This window comes from Lytechinus variegatus, chromosome 2, assembly GCF_018143015.1.
Source record: "Lytechinus variegatus isolate NC3 chromosome 2, Lvar_3.0, whole genome shotgun sequence".
Classification (NCBI taxonomy): domain Eukaryota; kingdom Metazoa; phylum Echinodermata; class Echinoidea; order Temnopleuroida; family Toxopneustidae; genus Lytechinus; species Lytechinus variegatus.
In genome coordinates, this window is record NC_054741.1 from 16,171,364 (window position 1) to 16,195,632 (window position 24,269).

General features: G+C 36.4%; 2 non-coding genes across 2 annotated transcripts; both read left to right on the plus strand.

Moving 5' to 3' along the window:
• Positions 1-229: 229 nt before the first annotated feature.
• TRNAQ-CUG lies at positions 230-301 on the plus strand. The gene has a single exon. It is a non-coding gene; the product is annotated as a tRNA-Gln (tRNA).
• A 406-nt stretch (positions 302-707) lies between these two features.
• On the plus strand, positions 708-779 carry TRNAQ-CUG. Its single transcript has one exon. It is a non-coding gene; the product is annotated as a tRNA-Gln (tRNA).
• The last annotated feature ends 23,490 nt before the right edge of the window (positions 780-24,269 follow it).

Consider the following 24,269-nt stretch of genomic DNA (forward strand, 5'->3'; position numbering starts at 1 on the left):
TGAGAAAAGGAACCCGTTTTATTTCCATATGAGCATTTACATATTTGCCGGGTGTGTATATTGGTGAGGGAGGGGTGGGGATAGCTGGTACCCCTTCAATTCGTGACAAAGAATTAGAGAGAGGGAAAGAGAGAGAGAGGAGTCAAAAAATCAAATCTATTTGGAATGGAAAATTCTCCCACCAACTCCTAAATCTAACACTATATGCACAATATGATTTGTCAGTCGCGGTTCCATGGTGTAATGGTTAGCACTCGAGACTCTGAATCTCGCGATCCGAGTTCAAATCTCGGTGGGACCTGATTTTTCCCCCCTCCCATTGTCTTTTAAAAAAAATATATATGGAAGTCACTAAAACAGTAACAAATATTGAATCAAGAGTTACAAGCCTAACTGAAAGTGTTTGCAATTTGGGGTCATCTCATCTCATGTTTAATGATCACCGGATAAAAATAGGGATGATAAAAAAAATAATTGAAGGGGGAAAATATTTACAGGGATTTTTTCTCTCAGACAAATGGCCCCGTTTAATCACCTACGAGAATTTACACATTTCCTGGGATTCATATGGAGGTGGGGGTGGGGCACTTGGTACCCGTTCATTTTGTGACAAAGAATAGATAGACAGAAAGCAAATTGAAATTGGAATGGAGATATAACCAACTTCTACCTATAACACTACATGCACAACGTGGTTTGTCAGTCGCGGTTCCATGGTGTAATGGTTAGCACTCGAGACTCTGAATCTCGCGATCCGAGTTCAAATCTCGGTGGGACCTTCTTTTTTCTTCTCTATATAAAAAATCCAAGTTATGAAAAAAATAATTCAGAGCAACTCATAAAAACGAGCCTCTTTTTTTGGTCGTCCTTGTAAAAGCATATCAGCCTCTTTGTCAGGACAGATCACTTGATGCATTAATTCCTTTTCAGTTTGTAATTGCTTCGGTAATATCTTATTAGAATAGTTTAAGATTTTAGGAGGCATTGTAGGTATACGTGCTACTATTATGTTAACATTGTTTACGATCGTCATATCTTTGTATGACGTGGTCTGTGAGACTAACTAAATAACAGCCTGCCTTGTTAATCAGCGTAATTACAAAATACCAATATTGCCTTCTATTTTGTGTTTATCCTTTACCCTGTGTACAAGAGGTGCTGTACTGATACAACGAAAAATCATATTTTGAGCACTTTTTTGCGTGATGTATCAAAATGCACGGTGACATGTAAAGAAAAGTCAGTGTCATCATCACCAAGTATCCAATAGAGCAGGCCAAGGCATTTGTTATATTATGTTTCAAAATCAATTTTCAATCCAACTTTAAGAGTGATTAAAATGCAATTACCGCGCTCATCATGTTTCACGGATCAAGGTAAGATTTAATGAGCAAAAGAACAGTGTAGTTTTAATGGTAGTCGATTAGAAATCACCGCCACATGACGTGATTCCTAATTGAAATAACACGTTGATAATTACTTTTCGATTTGCTCCCCCGGTGATGATTCTATTCTTTAGTAGTGCGCAAACACAAAACCTTTTTGCTTCCAGTAATAACCTTAAAACCTTCTATTTTTATCACCAGATCAATATTTTCTGTACCAAAATACATTGGGGTATAGTACTTGCATACATGGTCAAACGAAGCGGAGGGAGGGGGCAGTTGATTCCCCCGAAATTATTTTACTTTCTTTAACGAATTTTTTTTTACAAAATTCCCCCAAAGTGTGCAGGAAAGTGTTTAGGAAAAGGCAAAATAGCCACCATGACAATCTCGGTCGCTTTGCTCCCTTGCTTTGGGGTTAATTTAAAAAAAAAATTACTCTTATCGCTCCTCTGGTTGAAAACAAAATCTGCTTACGGCCATGCATGCTTACAAAAAAAAATCATATGCCTCCTTTCAACCTTTTATATTATAGTCCCCTGGACTGATTTCGTGTCCAATGACAATTTAATAACAATATGATCTTGATTTCCTTCATTCATTGGAAAAAGTAAAGTTAACCTTGGCTCAGATATTTTAAACAATGATTTGAATATTCACGTATTTTCAAAATGGTACAATTATACATAATGATCCTGAATTGCCATACAACAGTAGAAATAGCATTTGAACCAAAAATATTTGGAAACATAAGAATGGATAGATAAAAAGTAGATAATTCATGAAATGATGATGATTATGAAAATAATATTAAAACGGTAATAATAACGTTTTTTGATAGACGCAGAGTAATATATATATATATATATATATACATATATATCGATATTGATTAACAGTATTTTTAGAGGCTTGAAAAACAAACGATATCGAAAAATTAAAGAAGCAAAATCTATTGAAATGTAATAAGTATAAAACCTCGGCACATCGAATAACATTTCGCAATAGTTTTCGTGTTCATGTACAGTATTACGTTCATACCATTAATAATAATAATAATAATAGTAATTGCACCAGCACCTCCAAAACCTATTATTTATTTACATTGTAATTAAACATGTTGATTAGATTAATCTACGACTGAAAAACTTGGTTCCAATCATGTTAATGTACACAAATCATCTGCGATATCACTCAGCAGCCTAGCGTTATAATTACATTCCTATATTCTGCCATTGTCTGCGTAAGTAATTGTATTAACCAGGTTAATCAAATTAATTGAATAAACAGGTTCCAAGGATCTAAAAACACAAAAGCAGACAAAATAAATTAAAATTTGTTATTTATAATATATAGAATTAGAACCTTCATAACATTGTTAGTGTGCGATAGATCTCGCTAAATATCAATCCCGTGATGTTTAATGTTATGTTTGGAAATATTAATCATCTTCAGAGAATTAGATCTTTTATTTTTATTTTTTGCAGATGAGTGATGTAGATTTAACATACTGTCATGTGAAATATTTAATAGTCTATAAAGACAGACGTGCAATATCAGATCCATGCGTGGTCTTTAAAAACATATCTTTAAAAAATATGGTGAATAATTTTTCAGATTTTAGTATGGTTTGGTTGTTTTAAAGGAGTAAATAGAGGGCGTTGCAACTAGTATTCGGAAGCTACCATGATTAGTCATCCTCCCCTCTCCCATACATATACCCAGTAACGGATCATGGGGGGGGGGCAAAATGGGCACTTGCCTCCTCCCCCCTTAGAGGATTTTTCAGCCTGTCAAATTTTGAAAAGGTCCCCCTTGTAAATTTTGGATCCGCCCCTGCCCATAGCTAACATTTGATGCCAGCGGTAATTATTAAGTCAGAAATGAGTCGATATATTTCCTCATCCATGCCGTCGGGACCATGTTCATGATTATTAATATCACTACAGTTGTTTGATGTCAAACGGTAATGGCCTTGGTCAAAAATAATGCTTTTATATGCCGCCAATTCTATGTCATCAAGCAGCCATACAAGGCCCCGTATAGGGGGGCTCATGTGGCGTTCTAATTAAGTAATCAAACTGGCGGAGTAATTAAGGAGATTGTGTCCTTCTAAAGTCATTAGCAAGCGTCAGGTGTGCTCTGTTCGGTGTTGATGAGGAGTGTTCAAGCTTAATGTATAATGACTTTGGTGTCTCCAAAACAAGGCACATCGCTATCATCTATAAAGTGATCTCGTGACTTTCCGAAATATGAACACTGTATCATTGTCAATTGATAGTGAAATTTTTTAAATCCCTGAAAAATTATTTCGGCGTTTTGAGCGTACGAAACATACGATCTTAAACGCCCAATGGAGGTTTAACATGACAAAACATGGGTATCACTATCACTATCGTAATTATGTTTAAAAAAAATCTTAAAAAAACAAAGATTGTCATTCTTCCAGGCAATATTCGCGCTCGTTTGTTACACTCACTCTGGTATGAATAATTGAAACGTCTGGAGAGAGAAATAACACAGACCCTTTCCTGGCAGTCAATCTTGTCTCCCAAATTATGAAAGAAACTCGCATGATCTGGGTTAGAATATGTTATGTTTTGGCTCGCACGGTTAAAACTATTGTATCGCGGGGCCAGACATTATTTCCCGGCTGCCGAAGTGAGTAGTCGTATTTCATTATGGTACCCACGAGACTATTTTCCTTGTATTGAAATTACCATCGTCACATAACTTTCAAGCCCCCCCCCCCCCCTCCCCCTAAAAAGAAGGTCTCAAACCGCGCCTGGGAATGTGGTAGTTTTAGGGGCTAATTTTTGCAGAGATCTTTTCAATTAGGGTTAGGTTATCTTCCCCGAACAGTCCTACAATTTCTTATCTTCCCCGAACAATCCTAAGATTCATGGGGTAATTTATAAATCCATGATTTATATAGAGGTATAGCTTTTCCTTCCAGCAGCCCGTAATAGGGTGTCATGAACGAAAAGTTGACGGCCTGGGAGATGGAGGGGGGGAGATGGCAGAGCTGATCATGGCGCCTGGTGAATCAACATCACCAAAAATTAACAAAGCGGTCTTGAACATGAGCTCTTAGTATCACTTTGCGTCCATTATCTCACGCGCGCTGATAGTAGCGTGTATATCATGCTAATCACTGCCAATTTGCGGACGGACTTTATTCGAGATCACCCTTCCTCCAGTCCCTATTATGGGTTCTAAAGAAAATGGAAGAGAAAAGTTCAAGTGATTGCCTGATCTGTGACAAGGTTAACTCTCTTAATTGGCTGGATGAGTCATGCTAGAAATACCGTAAATCCTCTTTTCTATAACATTACTTATTTCGGAGATGATGGAATCACCGATTCTATTTATTTTCATCAATGTCCATGACCTTGAGTATTCAACGAAGTATATACGATGTTGGTAATTAGCATGGTAGCATTGAGTGACTTTTGATATCACTTTAATTTGGTCTTATAGTATTAATTGCTAGTTTCATCCGACGAGCAAGGCATTATACTCTCATTTTAATCGTGTGTAATTAAAATCAATCTTATTCTATCTTATCTTATTTGACATGCATTTTTTCCACATTCAAAGCAAAATTTACTGGTGTTTCTATTTCAAGAATGGAAATTCATCGATATTTGCAATTAACATTAACATGTAGAAACCTCGAAAACATAATTCTCTCATATTTTCTATCGAGTTGATTTAAATAAATTGAGATCAGGGGCGGATCCAGAATTTTTTTAAAGGGTTGGCACACTTTCCCTAAAAAAATGACAAGTTAAAAAAAAGAATAAGGGTTTCAACCAAATTTAAGCGAATTTCGTCCACAAAAAAAATCAACAAGCAAAAAAAATAAAGGTCTTCACTTTTCAAGGAGGGCACACTTTTGTTTAAATGGCAGTTTTACTGGATCCGCCAGTGATTGAGATCGTCAATTGGAGGTAAGTAACCTAAATATAATCATGCTACCGTTTGATTTGATACAATTGATCAATAGATAAAAGTTGTGCCTACTTTCAACCAGAAACATACAGTGTACAGTTGCCCTTGACAAAGGAACTAACTGTAAACTACCTTTAAGAAGAGGGGTCTGGTGGTAACAAGATCGTTAGGAGTTCCCTGCGCGTGTGTGACTCACGTCTGTATGTCTTGATTAAAAACTCTTCTTGATTGATTTAGGCTCAGCTTCTAGTTTGTAAGGAATTCTCTGTCTGTCTGCGTCACAATCCTGTGATAAGGGTATGACTACATAAGGAACAGATATGTGAGAAGAGTAAGGTGAGAGATCGGAGGTGGTAAGATTATACGGGTACACTGCGATGTAATGCAGCAAATTGCAAATCGAAGTCGGTCCCCAAAATGAACGAATATTAAAAAACTCTTTTTCATTTAAAATAAGACACATACTACACTGTAAAAACTGTGGTGTTAAAACTGACACCAATTGGTGTTAATAGACGACCACACCCTGAGGTGTTAAAATAACACCCTAGAGATTGAACATAACACCAAAGAGTGTAAATGTAACAACCAAAGGTGTTGTAATAACACCTATAGGTGTAAAACTAACACCACCAATTTAACACCGGTGTAAAATAACTGGTGTGGTCCTCTATGTACACCGGTTAACACCACAGTTTTTGCTGTGTACTAATGCTCATTATAAAACAATTGAAAAGAACGACTTATAATACGGGGTAATTAAGAAAAATCGAAGTGGTCGAGGGCTTGTAAAAAAAAAAGACGAAACAAAGTCCATAAAAGGTTGATAAAGGAATTTGTCCTTTTATCTTATTTTTTTTCATTATTGCTATTGTTATTGCTATTATCATTATTGATATTATTATTGTTGTTATTATCATTATCATTATTATTATTATTATCATTATCATCATTATTATTATTGTTGTTGTTGTTGTTGTTCACTGTAAAAAGAAATATTGGGTAAAAATTAACTAGCACGAGGGCAATAATATTGTGTGTCCAACCAATTTGGGCAGTGTTTTACCCAATGCGGGTAGCATTAAGTTTTAAAAAACATAAGCAGCAATTACTTTAGAATGGACAAAATTTTCATCACTACAGGTAAATAAAAGATCCCCAAAGTTGGTTGGACACCTAATTACCCTCATTGAGCATTTTTACCCAATATTTTTAGGGTGGTGTTATTATTGTCATTATTATTACAACTCATACTGCTCTTTTGCGCTTTTCCATTGAGCCAAAAGCTCATCCAATGAGATGGAATTGTGTTCAGTTGTTTAATTTCATGAAAAAAAAATATGTTAACCTTTTGAACTATTAGAAAGGATGTAATCAAAAGTAGATGTGAAACTAGTATCAATTATTTGAATTAATGTTCTGCACAACGGAACATAGAGGGCAGCAACACAAGTGTTTTGCTGCCCTCTACGTTCGTGTGTCCTTATTATTATATTATTATTATTATGCCTCTAATATGAATTACTACAGGCTTTTAAAGAGATGCATGAGTTTATAATGCATTTTCTGAAAATATTTAGTGAGAATATATTCCTGATATCACAAATTGAACTTTCATTTGGCCTTGACTGGTTGGATACACAAGTGAAGACAATAGAAAATTACACACAATAATTCTATCATTGGAATAATGATTAATTAGTCAAGCCCTACAAAAAAAAATTATTTTAGATTTCTTAGATTTTTATTTATGGTTTTGTTATAATTATTATTTATCAATTCTATTTCCGTTGCCACAAATGTTTGCTTAAGTGTGAAAATGTATATCAACAGCTTAATGTGTTAGTAAACTCTATACAATAATGTGAAAGATCAATCAAAAAGGACAAATCTAGCGGCTATCTTTGGATTTACAAAAAGGAACCCCTGATAAAATTTAACAATGCAGGAGTTCATAAAGGGAAAGATGTAAAACTCAATCAAAATGAGGATGCTGCACTCGTCAGCTATCGGATGGTTTAGCCAAGGAGAAGCTGTTGAAACAAATCAATTATTTAACAAGAATGTCGAAAGAGTGAGAAGTAAGACGACAATATAATTGATAGATGTACATTCTGAAACAGATTCAGCGAAATGTGAATAAGGGGGAAGGGAATAAAAAATAAAGAGAAGATGTGGTTTCCATCGAGACTTGATCATGCACATGGATTCGGGAATCGATTGAAGTGCCAAGCGCAAAAACGAGAGACTTTTTGTCAGTTCAAAGTTTCAAGGGTGTGTTTTTCCATTATCGATTTTTTTGTGGGCAGAATTGCGGATAAACACTTAAAGTAATGTGAAGACCGAAACGGGTATGGGGAGAGAAATAAGAACAAAACAAAGATGTAAGAGATAAACTTATAAACAGATGGATGGATGGATGGATAGATAGATAGATAGATAGACAGGTAGATAATAAGACAGATCCGTAACGAAAACAAATAGTATAAAAGAGTGATAGTGACAGGAAAAAGAAAGAAAATGAAAAAAATGGAAGAAGATGGGGTGTGAGATGTATAGAGTCAGAGAGAGGGGTGCAAAGGAGATGAAAACTTTCTTGGGATGGGATTTCGCGTCCCCCCCCCCCCGACCCTTCCATTTTGGTGGTGAAATACCTCTCATCTTCCCTCTCTTTCTGATTCTCCCATAATGAGCTACTGCGGCTCTAACGAGACAAGTTTCCTCAGTTTATTTGTGAAATGAAGGCCATTATCAAGTTCCAGTATTACTGTCATCACCTCTCATATTTTCCAATTTAAATTAATTACAGGCTTGTTTGATTCCTGGCACTTTCTCTGTCGTTGATATCACTTGAGTCGATCCCGGGATTTGATACCCGTCATAGTCCATTTATTTATCTTCATTTTTCAGACCACACATCACACTTTCCTTCGTTTTTTCCCTGCTGCTATTACCGATTGATCTTTATATTTATTTATTTTATTCAACACACCAACGCTATCTTGAGTTGCATTGTACATCTTTAAGTCGTACAGTTTCCATCTAAACTTAAAATGAACTGAATTCAGTCATCTACTTAAGAATATATCATTTTTTTCTCTTATACATTATAATTCCCTTTCTCTTTCCCACTAAATCCTTTTTTTGAGGAGGGAATAGTACGAGAAGGAATTGAAATAATTGCAATAAGAAATTATAAAAACTGCGGTATCTACATTAACAAACACACATACTAGATATGTAAATATTAAATAGATTAGTTTGGTCGATCTTGTATTCTTTTAAATACTTTTTTTCACAAACATTTCGCGTAGCTACTTACAATCTCATGTTGCGCAAGCATTTAAATGAATAATGCAACGTGTATTTAGGATGGAAGCAAAACAGACATCATATAGCCAGCTCCACAGTAAGTGTAGAAAGAAAACACTTGACTTCTCTGTCGGTTTTGTGGTTTTCGATACCTGAAATCAAATAAAAACACTCCTGAATTATCGATCACTTCAAACAAGGGCTATTGATATGTGCTCATATTATAGTTAACAAAGTGTTTTCTAATCGAATCGGTAAAACGACTTAAATAGCCACAGGAAATAGTTTGAGGTGTGATCGTAGTTAAGTAAAAACAATCTTCTTTCCACTATCGGGGAAATGAGTTTCCTGTATAGGGCGATTCTTTCCATTGGATGCCCATCTACAACCATCATTTATAATTTGAGGGTAAACTGAAGAGGATTATTTCTAACATTAAAAATGTGAACCTCCCTCAGTCCCTCATATATATATATATTTTTTTTTTTTTTGGGGGGGCTCATTTCTTGTTTGGTAAGTTTTTAATCTTTCTGCCAAATCAACTCTTAGGGAGTGTTCCATAAAATATTTCAAATGCCATTGCAAATTTTCTGATGTATATTAAAACTGATATTTCAATTGTAACAATAGCAATAGCAAATTTTACTTATATTAAGTTGATTTACGAATCTGTTTTAATTAAACGATATCTGTGATTTCTATCTAACAATTTAAAACTAGGCCAAAAAATGGTGCAATCTTGTATTTTCAAACCAGTTTCAATGTTTTGTGACACTCCTTTCGAGATTCTCGGGGATATATTTAAATTCAAATTAAGCAAGGTCAATCACATTTGAATATTCAGTAATACAACTTGCTTGAATTAGTGGGGTATCGAGACAAAATTTTTGAGGGGGCCAGATCTGGCATATGGGGCAAATTTTATAAAATAGTTGCGAGTGAGCGAAGCGAGCAAGCACAAATTTTGACCTTTTTAATACAAAATCAAATATTGTGATGGATATAACAAAGTATTAAGAATTCAATATAAAATTTGAACCTTTACCCTCTCCTCTTCTTTCTTTTCTCCTATTTCGGGGGGGGGGGGTGGTCGTAAAAGTTTAGGATCCTTGGCCCGCAAGACCCTACATCAGTACACCAATAAAGGCAATTTTTCGTGTTTGACCCCACTAATTATATGATGATCCTAACTTAGTCAATCCAAATCAAATAGGATGAATAATAAACAGTCGTGTGAATACAGCCACCGGAGAAGCAAGATGCGAAAAAAGACTTCAGATGAAAAAAGCAGAAAAGTTATCTGATGAAATAAGGGCGAAGTGCCTCTTTGTCGCTTCTATCTCTATTGAAACATCCTTATCTATTGATGAGTATTGTCTTTTCACTCTTCTTAGAGGAATGGAGATTTGAATTTTAGATTAACCAGCTTCCTCGCTCTGAATAAAAAACAAAAATACATTTAGAGTGTGGAGTAGCGTACCTGAGAAAACAAAGGTCCACACAAAAACCGCGAACATATTTTATTACCCGGAGAATTGCTGATTCTTGCGTTTGCGGAGATTTCTTGTGGGATTAAAAGGGCATGAATGCGGTATTGATTGAGAGCGTTTTAGATGCTGTTTTTCTTAGAATAATGGGGGTGTAAAATATTAAAGATATTTGCAAACTTGCCCGTTCAATTCTTTTCTATTTTTGCTGAATGTGGACAATTAGAAAGCAATACGTTGAAATGAAATTAAGAAATAATTATCAAAGAAGAAGAAAAGGGAATTTGCTCTGGATTGAGATGATTTTATTCAATTTGCTTTGTGTCTATATGGGATGCCATTTTTTCATGGTAGTACAAATACCTCTAAAAAGAGTTCGATATAAAGAATGCATAAATAAAACATAACAAAAAATCATTTCTTTCAGATAATTGCCAAAAAGGCATTGACTTTAGTTATCATAATTTATATGTATTTTTTATGAGAGAGTGAGGGAGAGAGAGAGAGAAAAGGAGAGACGAGAGGGGAGAGAGAGGAAGGGGTGAAAAAAGGAGGATTGCAAATTAGAGTGAAAGAGAACGAAAGACGGATATAGAAAGGAAGCAGCATTCATCGAGATCCGTCAACTTGGAAGATCGTTCCTACTACTGTGCACGTGGGAGATTGAAAGTCGCAATTTAGTAAATTGGTGAGGGATTTAGGCATTCAAGGAAGAAGTTAATAAAAAGTGACTTTCCTCCTCCTTAACAAATATGAAAGATATTCCGTCACATCGAACAAAACGCTCTTAGCCCAGATTGATATATTTGTGCGCGATTTCGTGTCCTTGTTTCGAAAATTTAAACCATATATCCTTTCCTATCTTAATTTTTGTCTTTGTTTTGTTTTGCTTTAAAAGAATAGTCATTGCTTTCTTATTCTTGGGTCAAAGCATTTTTATGAAATTTCTATTGGTGACCGTAACCCTAATTATATTCTCTGCATAAGTCATATTTTTGCTTTGATTTTATAGTCATAATATCTCTCTTGTTTTGGAGGACTTATTAAACATCAACAAACGAGTCTTGAATAGTGGAACACAATTCAAGTATTCAAGACTTATAATTGTATTCCAATATTCATTAAATATTATAATGAATACGTAAAAAAACAATTACAATGTAAATTTACAATTAGTAAATTAAAACCTGCAGTAGTAGTAGCAGCAGTAGTAGTAGTAGTAGTAGTAAGTGTAGTAGTCGTAATAGTCGTAGTAGTAGTAGTAGTAAGTGTATAGTCGTAATAGTCGTAGTAGTAGTAGTAGTAGTAGTAGTAGTAGTAGTAGTAGTAGTAGTAGTAGTAGTAGTAGTAGTAGTAGTAGTAGTAGTAGTCGTAGTAGTCGTAGTAGTCGTAGTAGTAGTAGTAGTAGTAGTAGTCGTAATAGTCGTAGTAGTAGTAGTAGTAAGTGTATAGTCGTAATAGTCGTAGTAGTAGTAGTAGAAGTAGTAGTAGTAGTAGTAGTAGTAGTAGTAGTAGTAGTAGTAGTAGTAGTAGTAGTAGTAGTAGTAGTAGTAGTAGTAGTAGTAGTAGTAGTAGTAGTAGTAGTAGTAGTAGTAGTAGTAGCAATAGTAGCAATAGTACCCAATCTTTCTATTTTTTGAAGGAGAAGATTTCACCTTTTTTTTATTCAATTCAAATAAATTTCAACCCAATTTGATAACTTTATTTAGATGCAAAGAAAACTAGGCAAATATTCTTTTACCCATGTTGTTTAGTTCAGGTTTTATGGAGATGAATATCGCATCTGTCACGTCATGGGTTGTCACTCTGAAACAATTTTCCGTTGATATTAGAAAAAAGAGAGAGAGGGTGGGGAGGGGTGTCTAATAGGGCTCTTTGACTTAAAAAAATGTAAAAAAAAGTATTTGCTAAACTTAAAATTTCCATGATTGTTGTCTTTTTTAATTCATCAACAAAGTTCTTTTGGGAAAAAGACACGTTCCACTTTGAATGGGCCTCCCTTAAATTCCGAGGTGCAGTTCTAATTGGCACATAATTGTCACTTTCATTGGTCATTTAAAAAGAACCTTCATCTACAGCGTTCTAAATCATGACATTGGAACCTTCTAAATAATGACAACTTCTTACCGTCGCATTATCTATTAACCTTTCGCAGAGTCGCTGGAGATCCGGGGCTGGAGATATTAATCAAGTCGAGGGTCCCGTAAAACAAAGGTTAGCGATTGATCATACACTTGATTTTCACAATTGATTGTACATTGTAGTCAATGGAATCGATCGTAGAAAAATGTTCTTTACGATAATTGCTAAGTTTTGTGTTACGCGCTCCTGGTTATCACTAATGCCGGTTATGGAGTTATTCACCTCAGGGTAATGATTCGAAATCGACGTCGCTATAAAATCAACGATTTATTGCTTTGTTTTGCTACAGTATTCATGGAACACGTTCCATGGCATTCCGTGTGAAACTTGGGGAAAAGTTACTCACAATGACAAGAAACAGGCAACGTATATATTGGGACGTGACACTTTTATCGGCGTTTGACGATTAATTTTTTTTCCCGGTATACTCCGGCAGCAGAGTTGGACAAGAATCTTGTATCATACCAGAGAAACAAATAGGATAATCAAATCAGACATATGAAGAATAGGCACAGATTTTGTTTTTAAGTGAGAGGAAATAATCAAAGATGTAGAGGGGCAGCCGCCCCAGCCCCCGAAATTTTCAGGACCTAAATTAATTTCTTGAAAGCTTTCACAAAGAAATTCCCCTTACGTATAATATAGGCCTATTATCAATGTGCCCGAACAAGGTGCTTGGTCGGTTAAACATTTCATATATTCTTGCAACCTGGCCAAAAAATATGATCTTAGGTGAGGTCATGGTCAGTTTGTAAATCACTGTTTTGCTTACTATCTTGCTTAGTTTCTCACTATCTTACTTACTTACTAACTTACTTACTTACTTACTTACTTACTATCTTACTTATTACCTTTACTTATTCACTCTTATTCACTCACTAAACTACTTTTACTGTATATGTACTCAGCTATTTACTTATTTATATGGTTAATTAATCAATTGATTGATTAATTAACAAATCACTTACTTACGCAAATAGATAAATATATTGGTAGATAGATAGATAGATGTAGATAAATAGATAGATAGATAGATAGATAAAAAGGGTCGAGAGAGATTTACATCGGTCGGTAATAAACAAAGAGTGATGTAAACAGAAGTGATTTGTTTTCAAATCTCATTATTCATAAACAGGCAAAAACATTCATCCAATCCGAACTTCCGATCTACGTTAGATTTACGAACGTCTTTCACTGCAATGAGCGGTGGTTATAACGGACATGGTGGCTCAGCGGTAGAACAAGGGGTTATGCCGTCTGGCCCTTGGATAATAAAAAACACGTCGTTCAATGCCCACTGGGAGAACATTTCATAGCAGCTGTAGTGGCTGCCCCCCCCCCCGTGATTTTGTTAGTAGTAAAAAAGAAAGATCAGGTTCCTGCTTTTAACAGAAAAAAACAATTGATTTATTCGGTTATATTTCAATAAATAAGAAAGTTCATTTAGGCTTATTCAAATGAAACGTTAATATTATACATTCCCAAACGATTTGCAGCGCACCCTATTCATTGGTTTCATGCAAAACAAACCTGTTGGGGGGGGCAAGCAAATTTGAGACACAACTCAGATATAGACTGAGGATGACAGGCTTGGATCTCTGACCTTGACGAAGATGAAAGTCATTCAGAATGAATATGACATAGGATTAATGGGCAGTCCACTTGCAGTCATTTATTGTTACGTTGATCGACCGGGTTATAGCATTGTGACAGGTTATATAGAATCATCATTAGGAATTGTGGACAGACCTTTCAACATGAATATCCATTTAAACGGAAAGCGAGCAATTGAAACAAAAAAGCGGAGTGGATGGACCTTGGGCATGCACAGGAGTTAAGGTTATAAAGGACAAGCAAGAGGGGTGGGGATAGAAAATGAATGGGGTACACCATCAAAAAGTGCTATATTTTTACCGCAAAATCGTGTAGTGGAGATAATCACGGTTAAACACTTTCAGCAATTTTACGTAATTTACAGTTAAAGATGTGATACTTTCTAGCAACTTACTGAAATACTTTCCAGTTTCCAGAGAGGGGTGGGGAGGGATATAATGAGGGATTGGATAGAGAAGGCATGCATGAGGGGAACAGATAGATAAAGAAAGAGAGAGATGGGAAAAGGGGCATTGACTCTATTTTAAACATATCTTCTCAAGTGAAATGTTAACAACAAATCGACTGGGTGACACGGCGATTCTAAAATGACATGAACTTTCGATAAGATGATAATGGAAAATTGAAACGATATTAAGCGTTTGTCACGTAGGAGATAGATAGAGATAGAGAGAGAGAAAGCAGTTCGCATAACATTTTATGTAATGGGTGGGACATTGGCATGATAAAATATCTATTTTCTTATAGGACCTGTTGGGATCCGTGAACTTTTGTCAAATCAATATAATTGGATAATAACCGCTAAGTATTGATTATGAAATTATACCTACACTTTTTTTTCTTTTTAGATTCATTTATTCAATCCTTTATCATCAGTTCTGGACAGGCACATATATCACATTATGTACATGGCACCACTCAAAAGTTCATGTCTCTCTATCTAATACCCCCTTTACACCAGACGGAGTTCCCGCTACGTTCTTGAAGTTCAGAAGAAACCCTGGGACGTGGCGCCAACTTTGTTTGAATTTCTCGAAAGATGTGAAATTGTCACGTGCGTGCTACGTCCGCATCACGTTAATGTGACGTTTATGCTGCGTGTGTAGTGTGCCCACAAAGTTCATTCTGCGCGCAGAGCCGGTCCATGCTGCGTCGAAACGGTTCCCGCTACGTTCCGACTACATCCAGCAGATTGCGTGACTTTCTGTACCTTCGTCTATTTGGACGTAGAGCCAACCGATTTTACGTGGTGGCCGCGTAGTGGCAGTACAGTAGACATGGACAGAGTTGTTGACATGTTCTTTCGGTGTCCGCTACGTCTATGAAGCTGTTGGTAGGTCTCTACTGCGTCATTACTACGCTCGGTTTAGACGGCGCTTCCGCTACGCGGACTTTAGACATGTTCAAAGTCCACGTAGCGGAAAATTTGTTTTCGGAGATCATGCAGACTTTGCCACGTCAATAACAGTTCTCTCTACGCTCTCAGTACGCTGCTGCAGTTCCCACTGCGTCATGGCAATTTTTCTTTGACGTAGCGAGAACTGCATGGACGTAGCGTCGGTGTAATGGGGGTATAAGTTGGAAGAGGTTTTATAGACAAACAAAGAAAACACAAGGTAATTCCTGTTAATTCCTATAAAAAAAAAAACTAGAACAGTTTTACTTCATTTCATCCTCATGAGATCAGTTTTAGAGAGCGTTCAATCTTCTACCAACGAACTGGAATAGTGAATGGAATTTAGAGTGAAATTTCCAGACTAAAATTCAACATTCAACACATGTTACAGCTCATGGTATTTACATTCGATATCATGATATCCATTAAAAAGTTCTTCACTGCATGCTCTATCTAGTGTGACCAGACAACGCAGTTTCACTCTTAAACGATTACACTTTTCACCTCTACTTTGACGTCAGTAAAAGCTACGGCACTTGACTTGCTTTCCAAATGGGTTCGAAATATTGCCCCTAAATAGGACAGGGCGTGATTAGTTAGTACGTCAAGTTTGGCAAAATCCACTCGTTTCTTTGTGAAGGTCTTAAAACGCTCAATATTGAGTTATTTGCTTCAAATCAACATTAAGAGACACGTCTCGTGGCAACTTGTTGTACGATTGGCATCTCATTCATTCTAATTACCTACTATAATCGTTCTTGATATTGGATGATAATGTGTGCCTATACATGTGGGGTGACAACGGTGCTTTTGGCAGATTTATGCGAGAAACAAATAGAGATTTATTATCATCATTCTTAGTGTTATTACTTCAATGATAATAATAATAACAATAATAATGATAATAATAATAATAATAATAATGATAATATTGTTATTTTATTATCATAATTTTTATCATTATCATCATCATAATTATCATTATCAGTACCTATACTATCAATACCATAATCATTATTTTAATAAATTATTATTTTCAACAATATTACAAACATGAATGATAAAGACCTAGTGGGATATGCAGTTTGCTCTATTCCTCATTGCACACCCACAAACCGACCCTCCCCCCCACACACACACATATATACACACACCCTTCCTCCCCCTCTCTTTCCCACCTTCCCTTTTCCTCTCTCACTTGGCTCTCCTCGTTATCACCAAAGATTCACTCTATGACCCGTTATGTAAAAAAACACACTAAAATGCCCAATCTCCTCTGAAATTTTTTCACAAAGTATGAAACTAAAACTCTTTTTCTCAATCTTCTTGTCAAACTACAAATGAAAATCCACCCTGTTTGAGCTTCCGTTGATCCTTATCGGGCTATGCACTGACACAACATTATCCGCCCTAATAGTTTTATTTCTAAATAAAACAGTTTTTGTCCTCAAGTTATGTCGGTCTCAAGGTATCCATTTTATCTCCCTTGTTTGATGTAAAGGAACTTTTAGCTCTCAATCGCGTGCGCCTGGGACATTTAAATTCGGGCGATTGCAAATAATAAGAAAGAAATGCACTTATCGGAGGTGTTTTCCCCCCGTAAGTAATTAATTTTCCTCGGCTTTCTTTGGTCTCTTGAGTACGAATAAAAGTGCAAAAGCTAAGTTTGCCGGAGTTGGTCGAATGAAAACTGTTTTATTCTTTCTATATTTTGCTTGAAGGTAAGATATGGAATAAAGTCGGTTATGCCTACAGGCTTAATTTTATGTGTAGGCCTACATTTTCATCAGCCATCGATTTGACACGTATTCACATCTTCCTCTTCAGAATATCAAATAACAAAACAAGCATAATTATATTATACTAATTATCTTATCTTTTCTCAAAATAATGATTGAAAGGCACTTTGGCTCAAACATGAATGCTTCAAGCTCACAAGAGATAACTGTGGTGGATAGAAAATGGTTAATTGTTGATTTTAGTATTGGTATTTGGGTTGTTATTGAGGGTATTAAAGATAAATGAATGTAGTAAAATCATGAAATCTGAGCTGAAAGTGATCACACTAAAGATCGCCAGCACATAATATATAAGACAGTCTATTATTAATATCTTTTCTTGGAAAAACAACTACAGAATACTGGCTGGAATGCCATACTATATATATTTTTCAGCAATCGCACAATTTCTTTGTGCACATATTGCACATAATATTTGTACATGCCGATTATCAAGCAGTAGTTTAATATCTACTAAAGATCGACATGAAAGATAACCACCTTATCAACCCCCCCCCCCCTCTCTCTCTTTCTCTTTCTCTTCATCCCCACCCCCTCTGTTTCATCTCCCCTATCTCCATTTGTTGTACCCATTTTCGCTCTTTATTGCTATGTTGTTCTCGTTATATTTGATCATCCCCCCCCCCCCCTCTCTCTCTCCTCCCTAAAAATTATAAGACCAACAGGACATACAGATGAAACAGAAAGAAATTCTACAAGAACACCAATCAACAAGACAGAAAAATTAATAATATACTCCATTCCAATGATCTGACACAATTAATAGTTTCATATCTACTAAAGACATTTAAGGTGACATCATCCCGCGCCCTCTCTCTTTGCCTCTGTCTATATCTCTTCATATCTTCCACTGTCTCTTTATTTCCATATCTCCCCGTCTGTCTCTTCCCACCCTCTTTCTTTCTCTCTCTCTCTCTCTGTGGTATAATTTCACTTTCCCCTTTTTCCCCCCTCTAAACACCCTACCACTGGCGGATCCAGGGGGAGGGGCACAGCCAGCCCATGCCCCCCTTTTGAGAAGCAAAATTAAATTTTTTAATGTAAAAATACCATTTAAACAGAGGTGTGCTCCCTCTTTTTAAAGTGAAGACCTTAGAGCGGAGCACTATTTTTTAATTTTTTTTTTGCTTGTCACATTTTTTCGGTACGAAATATCCTTATTTTTTGGTTAAAAACCTTTTCTATCTATTGTCAAATTTTCCCTACGAACAAATGTGCCCCCCCCCCTTTGGAAATTCTGGATCCGCCACTGTACGCTGCCTCTTCTCCCTCTGTCTTTTCTCTCTTTCACCCCCCCCCCCCCCCCCTACTTTCCTCCATTGACAATTCCCTTTCTCCATGTTGTTCACTGGACAGTTTATGTCTTGTGTGGTTTAATATCGTTTAACAGTCAAATATAGAGTGACTGAACGATTGAGAAGGTGAAAAGAAAATGACAGCTTTTTTTCTCTCCCTCTCTCAATCTGAGCAATGACAGATTGATTGATGCTTGCAGAGAGAAACGAAGAGATCATATTTTAAAGTGTTCCCACCTGACAATAAAACAAATAACCGACTCGCTCCAATGACGGAAAGTGTTTACGTCTAACACGTCTAACGAGCAAAAGAAAGAAAGAAATCGATACACATCTACAGAACACATTACCAAGTTCGTGATCCATCTACTTTTCCATGTTTTCAACAAATTCTCATCGTTCTTTTTTTTATCCCCTAACTCAAGCAAACTTCTTTTTCCTCTCCGCTTTTTCTCTCTATTCCTGCTGGACATGCTGAAAGCGTCGCGACGCGTCGCGGTTTACAGTGGTTCTAATGCCATGGTCACATTTGTTCTACGGCGGCCGTACGGCGAGTCGAAAACAGCCGTTTTAGCATTTTTTGTCCAACTACATTTAGGTGGTTTAAATCAAAAGTAATAAAACGGCTGTTTTCGACTCGCCGTACGGCCGCTGTAGAGCAAATGTGACCAATGTATTACTCACGTCTTACAGTCAGGAGCTCGTGGGTTCGAATACCAGCCTCTTTGTGCATTTTTGTTTCAGCAAGGTATCCACATCCCTCTCTTTTATCTTCTTTACCCCCCCCCCCTCTCCCTTTATTCTCTAATCTCCATAGTCTTTGTCTGTTTCTTTGTACCGGTTCATACAAACGAGATAATGGTGTAAAGGTCAAATAGTCGCAAGGTAAAAGCTTTTGTGCATTTGTGGCTAACTACTCTTGTTTGGCGCGCCTCACTTCGTAAACTAGATTTTGTAACCTAAATTTTCCGAGTGACGGAGCCGGGTCTATATTCTTTTACTGCTACATGAGCAGTTCCTTCTGCCACGGTGCTGTAAGTGTCTCAGTGCATTTTAATGCCCACCTGATTTGTCTGACGTTTGTTGCTACTAACATATCATACCCATTTCACATTCTATCAGATTTGAGTGTTGATTGACCCAAGAATGTTAAGCCATAGTAGGAGGAACCTTGGCCTGAAATGGCATTTGGGTGAGAGCTGGGTATAATTAAGGTGAAAACTTTCTCTAATTAGATAATTGTATCAGGGTTATGATGGTTATTTTTCATGTTTTGATAACAAACAGTGATACAACTTACAAGTAAAAGAAATAATGAAGAAAAAAGTATAGAATATCTGAGATGAAGAGTTGTGTGCCGATACATGATTGGTGGTCCAATGACAAATAATGCATTATTATCACGTTAAACAATAAACTCAAATTGACAAAATTGTGAAAACCCTTCTTTTAACATGTTGCGAGTCAAAGAGGTCTGTCTGTAGAAAAATAACACGAGCTGTATATCTCGACATGTTCATCTTTTCAGTGTTATTATAATCTCTCTCTAATATTCTCCCTGTAAACCTCGCTCGCTGAATATACACGACGAAGTAACATCCATTTCTGGCGTCTTTTATTGCAGATTATAGAAGGATAACAATCCCTCAGCCGTCTCTCCGATGAATTCTTTAAAAGGGCGATTCCTTGAAAGCCACAAGGGAAAAGTAAGGAAATATAACATGTATCGTTAAGACATCTTGAGGGTCCTCACGAGTAAACACTATTCGTCGATGCCCGTGGGTGATTAGGGTGTACAATGTCTCCTTAAAATATAGAACTCCAATCATACCTTCCTAAAGGAAGCAACGAGAGCAGTCGCGATTTTGAACAAGTGTATAAAGGGATAATGTGAATCTAAGGCTCTTGTTTACATTTTGAAAATTACAGAAATATATATTCAGCTTTAAGAAATTACAGGTATTTTTCAATGCTTTAATTTGAGTGAAAGAGAAGTTTCAAAGAAATCAATGCTTTCAGACTCATAATACGAGAGTTGTTGATATGTCTTCAAATTCCACTCATTGCACATCACCCTCCGACATTTTTTCAATCACTAATACGTCAATAACATGCTATCTTTATACAGATGTGAAACTATTTTTTTTTAATTTAAAATTAAATTTTTGTCAAGAATTATCAATCGACATAAGAAGATAATTTACTTCAATCGATTCACATTTCATGTATTGTTCAACCGACAACATCTTTGAATTCTGAAGTAATTATTCCCAGATACCCTGAAGGGATCGACAAAATGTACTTAACCATCTGAATATATCGCGGAACCGGATCCCACAATACAAAGTAGTCCCTGGACACAAATCCAAGAGTCGAAATTCAGACATCCTTAGAATTCTGGCGAAATATATTTCCTTCCTTCCTTCCATTGGCTTTCTCAATGTTCTTGGAACATTGTGGAGCATAAGCCAGCGCCCCCTCTCCTCCTCCAATTCCCCCTCCCTCGCTCCCCCCCCTTCGTTCCTTGCTCCCATTGAATGGTGACAACCAACCCCCCCCCCCCTTAAAAGGCTCCCGTGAAGTCATCCCTGGATCCCCCTGCCCATGTTTGACTCTCTATGCCCCCCCCCCTCTCTCTCTTTCTTTCAGTCTCTCTCCAAAAACTGAGCAGGTATTATATTTTTGAAATGATATAGTGGCTGTAAGTGGCTGATCCTAAGATGTCTTGCTTTCTATGTAACCCAATTCTTTCATAATAGCATGGGAGTCTATACATGCTCTTATTTGTAACTCCGCCAGGCCAGTATATAGTTGGGGCACTCACTACATTTCTCAGTAATCGTGATATATATATTACATTGCAGACATGTAGACTGTAAAAACCGCAAAGGATAAACCAAAATACCGTTAAAAAGAGAAAACATCATAAACACGTCTAGTAGATGAAGGTGTGGGGAATCATTCTCCTTGCACTAACCCTTTTCCCTTTTTGTGAACCTAGCTTCTTCTTTTTTCGCAATCACCAAACTATTAATCTGGTAAGGTTTGGTTAATCTGGTAACCTGCCCCGGCGCGCTTTTATGCGAGCGACAGCGGGTGAGGGGGGGGGGTCTTCGAGAGAATCAAAGACACTCAGATACGATTGAAAATATAATGATTTAGCGTGTATATTGTCTGTGACTACAAGCGTTCATGAGAAACTATTCTTTTCACGGTCCATCCCTTCATTCGCTTGTATGACACTGACCACTTTGCTTTTATACTGAAAAGCAACATATTTTAGACAAGCTTCGCGCCAAATTTCCCTTTGCTTTAAAGTCTGAACTATATCTTTAAACAACGAAACTTTTTTTTCATCGTTTATTCATTGACATTTGCGCTAGTGTCTAATAATCCATTGGAGGAATGTGAAATACATTTTGAAATGCTTGCGTACGTCATGCGCAGATGGATGAACATGTTTTGGATGATTTGTGCAAGCTTTCAGCATTCCTTGATGCGCAATCACACGAAAACGAGTTCGAATGTCATCTTTGTTGTTCGCATCTCCGATGAACTTTAGCTGCTTGGATTTCATTTCGAATGCTCAAGAATTTGGAAAGTTTGTTTCCCAATCGGAACAATGGATGATTATCAAACAATTCACAGAAATGGACGTTGTGTCTGCGCCTCTTTTCGAACCATAACGCCCCATTTTTTTTCTTTTCAAATTTATACTATATATCTGGGAAATGTTTCATAGGTAGAATGAACTGGGAAAACTTCAGTGTTATAGGACTACACTTTCTTTCATGTGTCAGAATGCACTGTAGAATTTGAACACAACTTCAGTTACAGTATACTAAATTTGAAATTATGGTTTTCTAATACATTCAAAAGTATATTGATGACATAGCAAATATGGTGAATATTTTGGGGCATGAATATAGACTAATTGTAGAGATTTGCCTCATTCTAACCATAGAGCTATGGTAGGTCCATGTTCCAACCAAAAATAATCTACTGCTTAACTTCTGCAACATTCACAATTTGTGGGAGATAACTACACTACGTGTACACTTTTTTTTAAAGATAATGATGGCCATGATGCTTTTTAAATGGAAGGAGGGGTAAGCTTAGACAATGACATAGATTTTTGAAAACGGCATGCATTTAACTTTCGTGAAGCGAGGAATATCTTTTGATAAACTCTGGGAGAGGTAGTTCCAGAGATCAGGACAGTGGTGTTTTGTGGATCTCTGGGCAATAAGAACTAATAATGCAAATGTAAATAATTTTCAATTTTACACATATTTTTTTGTGTGTGAAAATGGTATTTTAAGAAATTTCTATCATTTGTCATACGAGTAGCAGCTCGAATGTGACGCTGTAAAAAAAGTCCATTACAATGTCATTCTTTGGTGGATTTTGCGCCAAACCTTCATTCATCTGAAACAAATCTTATGAAACACCAGCCTTGTACAGTTCCACCATAAGTCATGAAATACTTACATTTGACAACATAATTATAGTCCCACTAAGGCCGTATGCCACAGTAGGGGGGCAGTGGTCCCCCAGAAATTTTGAAAACTTACAATGTTTTGCCAAGCGTGCATGAAAGCATTCAATTTCACTTTAGAAAATGCAAAAGCACCCCCATGGCTGGCTAGCTTGCTCGCTTCGTTCCCTCGCTTTCCGGTTTCTTTGAAAATTTGTATGCGTTTTTACAACCCCTCCCCCAGAAATTAATGTCTGCCTATGGTCATGGAGCCCGCTTGAATGATAACACACTAATTAATTACTTTATACATTCCGCACCAATTCCACAATACAGTGCGTCCCAGAAAAAACGAAACCGAGATTTAGCGATGATTTATCATGACTTAATCATAAATAAAATAGACAAATGACCTATCAATGTAAAGCTTAGACTCTCCTCTTTCATCTGGTATTACTTAGATTATTCCTCATTCACGCATGAGTGAGCAAAAACAATTTGAAAAGGGGGTACCAAAAAGTCACTTGGCGGGCCGTATCTGTGTTTTAAAAAGAAAACCTCATTTTGAAAAAGTTCAATATCTGCTCTTTAATTTGATACCTCAATTACAGAAAATGGTCAAGAAATGACAAAGTTCTGGTTATTTGAAATAAGGCTCGAATTTCAATAATTTCAGAAAATGAAGAGGTTTTACAGGCTAGCGTTCAAACTAACTCGACACTCCGTTTTGTTGACGATCAGCCATGCATGAAGTCTTTTGTTACCGTGCGATAGCTTCTGTGGGAAACCAGTGAAAACAAGTTTATTTAATGAAATTAGGGAAATACCATTATTTCGAGAGATCATAACTTTTTTTAATTCTTGTCCATTTTCTGTGATTGAGGTATCAAAGAAAAATGCAGATATTGAACTTTTTAGTCATGTGATTTTCTTTTTGAAATTCAGATACCCCCCGCCAAGTGAGTTTTTGGCATCCTCTCTTCGAATTGTTTTTACTCACTCATGCGTGAATGAGGAATAATCTAAGTAATACCAGATGAAAGAGGAGACTCTAAGCTTTACATTGATAGGTCATTTGTCTATTTTATTTATGATTAAGTTATGATAAATCATCGCTAAATCTCGGTTTCGTTTTTTCTGGGACGCACTGTATAAGTAGCAAAATAAGTATTCTCTCAACACATTTTAGTTTCTCTACACATTCACAGTACAAAAAAAATAACACGTTGTTTAAGCCTGTCACTCTAACAGGTTGTTTAAACTGTTTTGTAATTGTTTAAACTTTTTAAACAACTTGTTTAAAAAGTTTATACAGCAGTTGTTAGAGTGACGGGCTTAAACACCGTGCTTAAAATTTTAAACAGTGTATAAAATCACACACTAATTTATTCTTTGTATCATCAATACT